The following is a 10,588-nucleotide window of genomic DNA, read 5'->3' on the forward strand; positions in this document are numbered from 1 at the left end:
GAGTGGAGGTGTTCCATGATGGACAGTGGGGCACCGTGTGTGATGATAACTGGGACATGAAGGATGCTAAGGTCGTGTGCAGACAGCTGGGCTGTGGAGAACCTGTGGAGGCGGTCACCAAACCTTGGTACTACTTCAATCCTTACTTCGGACGTGGGTCAGGGCGAATCTGGATGGATGATGTTGAATGCAAAGGAAAAGAAAAGACACTACAGAGCTGCCCATTTAGAGGGTTTGGGGAACATAGCTGTTGGCATCATGAAGATGCTGGAGTCATCTGTTCAGGTACATCACACACAGCTACCACTTACTACAACAATACAACACTGGTAACATAGAACTCAACATTGCAACGTAAATACATGTATGGCTTATCACCTCCACTAAGGAGGTTATGTTTTCATTGGGGTTTGTTTGTTTGTTTGTTCGTCTGTTTGTTCGCAAGATAACTGAAAAAGTTATCGATGGATTTCGATTACATTTTCAGGAAAGGTCTGAAATGACTCAGTAAATAAACAATTACATTTAAGGAGTGATCCGGATCACATTCTGGATCCAGGAGGTGCTTGGCGGAGGTCTGCTCTCTTGGAGTGCTAGTTTAAGTGAAGCTGCAAATTGCCTGCTCCATCTCACGGCCAATGTGTCGGCTTTCAGTGTGAAAAGGGCATGTGTTATTTCAGAAAGACTACATGACTTGCTAATAGGATCATTGGCATTTTACTGAAGAATCACTGAGGAGAACTGCAGCCATATTATTGCTGCTTCACCCACCCTTCACAGCTCGTATCTTCCTTCCTGTCCCTTGTCTTGTCTATGTATGAATAGAGTCTGATGGATCATCACCACCCCTTGCCACTGTGCACCGGAGGTGTCCTCTGTACATCACTCTCCCAGCAGGGGGCACTGTGACCCTCTCTTGCCTGTCAGACTGCCTGGGGGGCTGTAGGAACACCACGGGCTGCCAGGTGGCGTCAGGACGAGCCCAGCTGCACATAGAGTCTGTGCAAGAAGAGGATGGAGGCCCCTACTACTGCAGCACTGATGATGCCAAGACGCTCTTTAGTGTGAAGATTCCCTCAGGCCAGTCTTACACACACACACACACACACACAAAGACAGACACAAGTGGATACACACCCTCTCATACACACAAACCACAACTACTTTCTACTGATCAGTCTCTCATCTAGCTAAGAATCACCATCATAACCAGAATGTGTGTAAAATGCACATGTATGTAGACACATCTTCACCAGTGTCGCCAGATTAGGTTGAGTGATTTCCGATGCTCAAAAACTTCAGTTAAAAAAAAAACGCCCCAACAACAATTTTGAGAACCATTTAACTCAAAATTGTATTTGCCCGCCTAAAGCTTATTTTCCCCACCCAACAAAGTCAAAAGAAGTCCAATCTAGTAACACTGATCTGTCTGAGCCGGGAAAAGAGTCTGAGATGTGTTTCTGGCATGTGTTGGGTATGTACAGTGTATGGACAATATGCATCTGTGTGTGTGTGTGTGTGTACAGATGGTTGTGCTGGTGACCTCCAGAACGGGGTGGCATTTGTGGGTGAGATCCTCCAGACGTTGTCCACCTCCAGTGCCAGGCAATGCCAACTGGCCTGCACTCTCCATGCCAGCTGCCAGTTCTTCTCTTACCTGGAGCCGCAACCCACAGAGGACAAAACAAGGTAACCAATCTTAATAAATTAGGCCCACAACACCTCCAGAAGGCTCAACAGTGGTATCTGCGGTCACAAACTCCCAGCCACCCCCCCTCACACTCATGATGGATCTTCTACCAATAAATACCAACAAACCAAACCAGACAACATAGAATCACCAACAAATAGGCTTCACTAGCGAGTGTTTATGCCCCGTTGGTGCAGGCTCTAAGAAAAGCTAGGAGAAAAGAACCAAACCAGGAACAAATGCATTACATTAATACACAGGATTAGATGTTAAAATAACCTTGTGCCAAAATCCAAGGCAAAAACATATTAAGAAGCCCCTGTCCAAAATTAACTTAAAGAAGCAGGCTAACCACCAATCTGTCAACCAATGGTCACAAACACAAGACAAATGGCAACTCCCACAGCAGTATACGATATACAGCATGTCATTGGAGTTATCAAGTGGGCACCCTCATTCACCGATGTTTCGTTAAGTTAGGCCCACGACACTCATGAAGGCTTAACAGTGAAACCAGCGTCCTGGAGACACCCCCCTCCATGCTGCCACCATACTACCACATTGCAACAAACCAGCTAGCTTATCTTAGCTTGCGCCATACATGCTACCACCTCGTCACAAAATATCCAAATACTCTTTACTAACCTAGGCATGGTCTAGGTTGGTTAGGTTGGCTTATCCCTTTGAGTGTGGACTGAGTGTCTCAAACACAGAACAAATAAGCCAGCTAGCTTACCTTACCCCAGGAAGGAGAGCTTCTCCTCACCCACAACCATTCACTTGCTCGTTCTGCTGCAAAAGACATGCTACTAACCACTTGCCTTAGACTTCGTCCACGAATGCCCAACTCAGACAGCAAGCCAATAGCAGATCTGGCCACAAACCCTCGTGCACCAATTTCAATAGGCCTTAATCTCACACTCCAACCTCGCTAGGCTGCCTCCTCTGCTATTTCAGTGTATTTTGCTCTCTTTAACTCATTGGCTCCATTTACCAAAGAGCCGGTTTTACACCTGGCCTTCGTGGAACGAGGTTGACCCCCCTGACGTACAAAGTTAATTTGCTTAAAGGTATACTATGCAACGTTTTTCAGTTAATCAATTTGTTCCATACTGTTATATATGATTAAATGAGTCATTACCGGTCGAACAGTGTATTTTTTGGCCGCTCTAGTGGTCTGTAGCGGTAGAACCACACTTGCAACTTCAGGAGACACCAGGCACGCACCCATGCTCTACTCCAGGAAGTGTCATGTAAAGTTTCATGAAAAGGCACGGCAGACTGACCGATTGAGAAGTTCTGTCAAATATACACGCTAAAGCTGTAGGGGAAGCTCTGCAGAGAAATATGAAAGCATAAAACGAGCGAAAATGTAAAGTGAAAGCAAAACCGGCGATGAAATCGCTAATCCTGCATAGTATACCTTTAACATCTTTACTTGCTACTAATTAATTAACTTCTCTCCGCTTATCCTCAATTTCTGCTGCTAAGCATTTCAGTACTTGGTTGTGACGCCATGTATAGCGCCCCTGGGTGAGACTTACCTTGCACCCTGATAGGATATGGTGGAGGCTGCCCACACACGAACAAAGTGTACATTTATCATCCTCACCAAACCATTGACTTAAGTTCTTGGGAGATGGGAGCACATCATATGTAGCACCTAGCATAAATCTAATCCTGCCAGCTTCCATGCCCCATAGATCTTTCCATCTAATCTGCTTTTTTTCCACCTCTTCCCAGTTTACCCACTACCCTTGTCTTGCCTGCGATACTGCCTTGGTACATATAACAGTCTCCTCCTGCCTATGCATTTCCTCCACTACCGTTTTCCTCCTTTCTCTTGCAGAAGCCTTGCTCCACAAAGGTTTACTTATGTCTAAACCTAGACCCCCCCGCCCATGCTGCACATGACCCATTATGTCTCTATGCCTCAATGCTGATTGAGCTTGCTTAGCTGCCTGCTCTGGGTTCCACTTCCTCCCTGCCTTAACTGTAGGTGCAACTTTCCTCACCACTGGGTCCTTAGACTGAGAAAGAGTCATTTCCAATCTAGCCTTAGCACACTTAAATTCTTCTGTCAGACTAGATATTGGCAACTCTACAATGCCCTTCCCGTACAAGGCAACACTGCTTAAGCAGCGAGGCACTCCGAGCCATTTTCTGACAAAGGAGTTCATCATTTTTTCTAACCTTTCAACCTTTGACAGATGAACTTCATAGACTGTCAATGGCCACATTAGCCGGGGCAATAAACCAAACTGCAGACACCACAACTTAAGCTTACCTGGCAGTCCTGACTTGTCAATTTTTGTAATACCTTGCCTAGTGTCCTGTCTTAATTCTTCAACCTGTACCATATCATTAAGGCTTGCATCATACCACCTTCCCAAACTCTTCACTGGCTTATCCATAACTCTGTGGGCATCACCTCCTTATCTATAACAAACTTCTTATCTACTACCTTCCCTTTGACAATTGAGAGACTCCTAGACTTACTAGGCTTCACCTTCATTCTAGCCCACTGCAGATTGCTATTTAGCTTATCCAATAACCTGTTGGTGCATGGGACGGTAGACGTCATAGTTGTCATGTCGTCCATGAAAGCCCTAACTGGGGGAGGCGTAGCCCTCCCTGCAATCGCTCCCCACCCACTACCCATTTTGATGCCCTACTAATGACCTCCATTGCCATTGTAAAAGCAAGTGGGGAAATGGTACATCCCGCCATAATTCCTATCTCAAGCTGCTGCCACCCTGTAGTGTACTCAGATGTAGTAAAACATAGTTGAATATCCAGACAGTATGCTTTCACTAGGCTTTTAATGCTACCTGGGATTCTAAAGTAGTCAAAGGCCTCCCACAACAGACTATGCGGTACTGATCCAAAAGCATTAGCCAAATCCAAGAACACAACATGCAGGTCTCTCTCTCTCACGCTTCGCTAACTGAATGTGGTGCCAAATCATGCTGGTATGCTCTAAGCACCCCTAGAAGCCAGGGATTCCAGCCTTTTGCACCGAGGTATCAATTAGCTTATTCCTTTCAAGATAACTTGTCAGCCTACGTGCCACAACACTAAAGAAAACCTTCCCTTCAACATTCAGTAAGCTAATTGGTCTAAATTGATTAATCTCCACTGCATCCTTTTCTTTGGGAATAAATATTCCCCCAGCCCTACACCAAGCCTTAGGAATACACTGCTTTTTCCAAACTACTTTCATTAATTGCCATAGAAATCTCAAAACACCTGGTGCACTCTTATACAGCCGGTAGGGCACTCCATTAGGTCCCGGGGCTGAAGAGGCCCTTGCATGCTTAATCACTTCTTGCACCTCCTTCCACCTTGGTGGACTGTCATCACACTGGCTACTTAAATCACCAATAGGTGGGATATCAGCGGGAAGCACCATCTCTCTGAACCTCTCCCTGTCTTTGTACACCCCCTCTAAGTACTCCTGAAGTTTCTGCTTAGGTTCCAAAAGGCTACCACTTTCCTGCATTACAAATAATGACTTAACAAATTTAAATGGGTCTTTATAGAATGCTAGTCGAGCTCGTGATTTCTTTTTCCTGTTCTTCCTAATATTTTCTGCTCTTCTTAGCACTGCCAACCGCCCCCTCACATCTGCCTGTAGACAGTCAATACTTTCCTTCTCAACAACTGTAGCTTTTCTCCACTGCTTCTTGAGCTGCCTCCTCTCCAAATGAGTTTATCTATCTCTATCTGGCACCTAGATTTGACTACCTCCTGTTGCCGTTTTGCCCTTTTCTCAATAATCCCAAATCTTTCCTTACCATAGCTGTAGATAATGTCTCCCATTTTCTCTAATTTACTTTCAGCTGTCCCCTTAAGCTGCCCCAGGATGCTGACAAGATCACTATTAACATCTTCCCATAGTCTACCATCTGCTGCACCTGGCCACCTAACCCCAAGTCTATGACCATTAATCTTCTCCCTCCTTGGCTGCCTGGTCTCTCTTTCTGCCTCAGTGCTCAAACCTTCCTCAACAACAGGGGTGCTGATGTCCTGCGAACTGTGGGTTACTTTCTGTCACTGAACTTCAACCGACTGACTTGATACACTTCTTAAGAAGTAACTATCAATGCGGGGACCCTGTGTTCCCTCTACCAAGCACTTATTTTTCCCTTGATGGATTTTCAGGCCCTGTAGACTTGTAACCTTTCAGTCTCCTGGGAATCCTTCATGGAAATTTGGCTCACACACACAAAAAAATGTGTGATGGCGTTGACTGACACATGTTATGTTGTGATGGTATTGACTGACACATGGTATGTTGTGATGGTTTTGACTGACACATGTTATTTTGTATTTACCTCCGCCAAGGAGGTATATGTTTCGGGACCGGCGTTTGTTTGTTTGTCTGTCTGTTTGTTTGTCTGTCTGTCTGTTTGTTAGCAAGATAACTCAAAAAGTCATGGATGGATTTCGATGAGATTTTCAGGGAAGGTCAGACATGACCCAAGGAAGAAACGATTACATTTTGGGAGTGATCCGTAATTCCGTCGGGATTCCAGAGCCGTTTGTGTTTTGCTTAGGGGTGTAATGGCATGGTATGGCCACGTGGTGGCGATCTGAATAGTTTAGGTATGTATGACAACCTAGGAAGAACAATGCAGGCGGAGGTAGCTGTGCTCTCGGAGTGCTTTTCTAGTGTTGTGATGGTATTGATTGACACATGTTATGTTGTGATGGTATTGACTGACACATGTTATGTTGTGATGGTGTTGACAGTTGCCTTTTTTCCACAGTAGCTGCACTCTAATGACCAGAGACTCCACCCAGCACTTTTCTGTTAATGCCTCTCTACAAACATCAGGGTTCTCCTTAAGGAACTTTTCTGGTACAGGTAAGAACATGGTTCTCCCTGAGGAACTGTTCTGGTACAGGTAAGAACAGTTTGTTGTAAATTGACCCAAAGGCACCATAGTTTTATTAGTCTGGACAAAAGCACATCAGTACAAATACAATGAATCCTCTGTAGCTCTTGGGTCTGTGAATGATTCATTCATTTGTTTTTCCATTTAAAACAATAAAGAAACAATAAAGAAACCAAATCTATATCTGCTTCTAAAACCAAAATGAAAAACACAGATTTTTCACAGTCATTTTTTTTTTCATTTTCCGAATGAAAATGGACAAATCATATACCAAGACGAGCTCTCACATTCCTTCAAAGGTTTTGTTAACTTACAAGTGGCATGACCTGGAAGTCACCATGTTCCTCAAATAGAAAGCATAGCCTACAATATAAATTCACCTTTATTTTTGGGAGTCAGTTACTGTTTACCGATCCAGTGTTGTTAAATGACTCCACACGTAGACTACAGGTATGCAATAGACTTGATCTATTGTGCTGTACTGTTACATCTGTGTTAACATGCCTATGGTCTAGATCTACAGTATAGTGTTATATAAGGACATAATATAAGTGTAAAACATAAGAGACAGAGCTGAGCTAGACTAGGCACTATCACACACACACCAGACTTGATGGCTATTAATGAACAACAAACAATACGAGGGCTGAGAACCAAAGGGGCGTAAGTGACATTTCACCAACTTCACAGGAGAGCCAAAACAAATTGAACTGCTTCTATATGTTCACAGTTAAAGACCTTTGGTTTTTGTTCAATAACGTTATATTTATAAATATTTTACTTCTATAATTTTGTCAGTTAAAAAGAGCTCATCAAGAGCTTTCAGGTGATGCCAAAATGTCACTTACGCCCCTTTGGTTCTCAGCCCTTTAATATTTAGTCGGCTCATAAAGAGAAACTATGCAGGATTGGCGATTTCATCTCCGGTTTCGGTTTTCGTTTTCGCTCGTTTTATGCTTGCATATTTCTCTGCAGAGCTTCCCCTACAGCTTTAGCGTGTATATTTATACATATATAGGCTATATATATATTTATAAATTGCAAGCGTGGTTCTTCTGGTTCCTTACACGTTTCAGACTTCCAGATGTAAACAAGGAGCGATCGCCTCCTGGACAAGTTGCAAGGTTGCAATAGCGGATAGGGACACTGGGGGCGGGAGGAAATATTACTGTTTTCGATAAAACTGGTCAGTCAAGCAAAACAATGATTTCTAAGTGATTTTATGACTATGAAAAAGTTGCATAGGGTCTCTTTAATCTGTCTTTTATGGGTAAACCCAACAGTGAAATTCATGAGACTGGCTCTTTTAATCTGACAAGTGTAGAAACAAGAAGTCTACAGTTACAGATAAGTACAGTATGTGTGTGTGTGTGTGCCAAAAGTATTCACTCACCTGTCTTGACTCACAAATGAACTTTAGTCACATCCTATCCTTAATCCATAGGGTTTATGACGACGTCGGTCCACCCTTTATGGGATTATTATTTGAATGTTTAACACTCTGCAAAGCGCCATGAGACATGTGTAATGTTTTGGCGCTCCATAAGTGAAATTAAATTGAAATTGTAATTATTTATGGGATGTATTGACCATTCTTTCAGAAGCACATTTGTGAGGTCACACACTGATGTTGGACGATGAGACTGGCTCTCAGTATCCACTCTAATTCATCCCAAAGGTGTTCTATTGGGTTGAGGTCAAGACTCTGTCATCCATGCTTTTAACTCTGTCATCCTTTATGGACCTTGCTTTGTGCACTGGTGCACAGTCATGTTGGAACAGGAAGAAGTCATCCCCTAGCTGGGCTTGGTCAGAGCGGTAGATATGGCTCTGGGCTTGGTTCCTTAGGTCCAGTGAAAGGAACTCTGAATACTTCAGCATTAACCAAGAGATTTTGGACAATTCCGTGCTCCCAACTTTGTGGGAAGTTTGGGGATGGCCACTTCCTGTTCCAACATGACTGTGCACCAGTGCACAAAGCAAGGTCCATAAAGGCAAGGATGACAGAGTTTGGTATGGATGAACTTCACTGGCCTGCATAAAGTCCTGACCTCAACCCAATAGAACACCATTGGGATGAATTAGTGGATACTGAGTGCCAATCGCCTTGTCCAACATCAGTGTGTGACCTCACAAATGCGCTTCTGAAAGAATGGTAAAAAAAAAACAGAAACACACTCCTAAACCTTGTGGAAAGTCTTCTCAGAAGAGCAGCAAAGGGTGGACTGGAATGTGACCGAAGTTCATATGTGAGGTCAGTGAGGTGAGTGAATACATTTGGCAATATAGTGTATATATATGTGTGCATATGTGTATGTGTGTGTGTGTGTGTGTGTGTGTGTGTGTGTGTAGTCATCTCTCCCAATAGGACCTACACCCTGGTGCAGGAGTCTGTTAGCTGGGAGGAAGCTCAGCGTCACTGCAGTCTGATCCACTCTGACCTCGCCGTCATCCAGTCCAGAGAGCAGCTGCAGAACGCCCTACAGGCACTGGGGGGCGCCACAGAAAGCCCATGGATCGGACTTCACCGAGAGGACCCACACAACGCCTGGAGATGGGTCGACATGTTTTATAACTGGATTAGTGAAGCACATGGTGAAACATATGGGTGTGTCTTCTACTATTCAGGAAAGTGGCACACAACAAAAACAGAATGTGATAAAAAACATTCCTCCATGTGCCAGTATGGTGAGTGAGACGCTGCCACTTTTGCTGTTTGTGTTGTGTGGAGACAGCAGAGAGTGGAGCAGTATGGGAGTGTGTGTGTGTGTGTACAGTATCTGAGTGTGGGTGTGTGTGTGTGTGTGTGTGTGTGTGTGTGTGTGTGTGTGTTTGTACAGTATGTGTATGTGTACAGTTACAGAATATGAGTGTGTACAGTATGTGAGTGTGTACAGTGTGTGAGTGTGAGGCTACATCCACATGAATTCATATTCAGCTCCATATCAACAACACAAATCACACATGATTTTGTATTCAGCTGCAGATGTGTGTCCATACCGTACCCCAACACATACTGTATCACATGACCCATTCACACAGATCACATGACCCATTCACACAGATCACGTGACCCATTCACACAAATCACTTGGCCATTCATGCTCGACAGTGGCATTCTAAAACACTGAATTTAAATGCACAACAGCTGCTGCCAAAGACATCATACTAGACCATGTCAGTGTTGTCAGAGCAGAGGGTGTTTTTTTTTTTTTTTTTTTTTTTTAAGATTATTTTTTGGGCTTTTTATGCCTTTATTTGGACAGGACAGTAGAGAGAATGACAGGAAGTGAGTGGGAGAGAGTCGGGGTGGGATCTGGAAAGGACCACGGGGCGGGAATCGAACCCGGGTCGCCAGCGTACGGTGCAGGTGCCCCAGCCAGTTGCGCCACTGCCGGGGCCAGAGCAGAGGGTGTTTTAAACTAACCAACATTGTGTCCAGCATGACTTGAGGGGCTCAAACAGAGCAGAGTGATGGGGATGACAGGAGGAATTGGGACGAGAGTGTCGTGTTGTGCAGTGCAGTGTTGTGTCTTTATATTGTGATGGTCTGCGGGCCTTGTCTGCGCTTGCCCTGTCGTGTGCTTTGTGTTTCCTGTAGGGAATACACAATAGTGTGAGCATGCAAGCATGCCTCTTAGTGCATGAGTGTGTGTGTGTGTCTGTGTGTGTGAGTAATTGCTAGTGTGAGTGTTAGTGTGTGTGTGTGTGTGTAAGTGAGTGATGTGGTGAAAGTGTTAAGGTGTGTGTTCTTGTCTCCAGTGTACAGTGACTCTGGGTTGAGTGTGAAGGTGTTCCAGTACATGGAGGAGAAGATGGACTGGGACGATGCTGAAGAGACGTGCAGGGAGACAGGGGGAGATCTGGCCAGCATCCTGAACCAGGAGGAGCAGACGGCCTTCACTGCAGTGGCAGAGGCTGCGGGGGCGGGGCAAGGAAGAAGCATCTGGATTGGCCTGAGGAGGAGTGACCGCACACACCCGTGGGTGTGGTCTAA

The 10,588-nt window shown here is 44.6% G+C and overlaps 1 long non-coding RNA gene across 1 annotated transcript; it reads left to right on the forward strand.

Moving 5' to 3' along the window:
- The first annotated feature begins 1,547 nt into the window (after positions 1-1,547).
- LOC134100209 (uncharacterized) lies at positions 1,548-9,224 on the forward strand. Its single transcript, XR_009941231.1, has 3 exons — positions 1,548-1,689; positions 6,463-6,560; positions 8,944-9,224. It is a non-coding gene; the product is annotated as an uncharacterized LOC134100209 (long non-coding RNA).
- Positions 9,225-10,588: the final 1,364 nt, after the last annotated feature.

Source organism: Sardina pilchardus, chromosome 13, assembly GCF_963854185.1.
Source record: "Sardina pilchardus chromosome 13, fSarPil1.1, whole genome shotgun sequence".
Lineage (NCBI taxonomy): Eukaryota > Metazoa > Chordata > Actinopteri > Clupeiformes > Clupeidae > Sardina > Sardina pilchardus.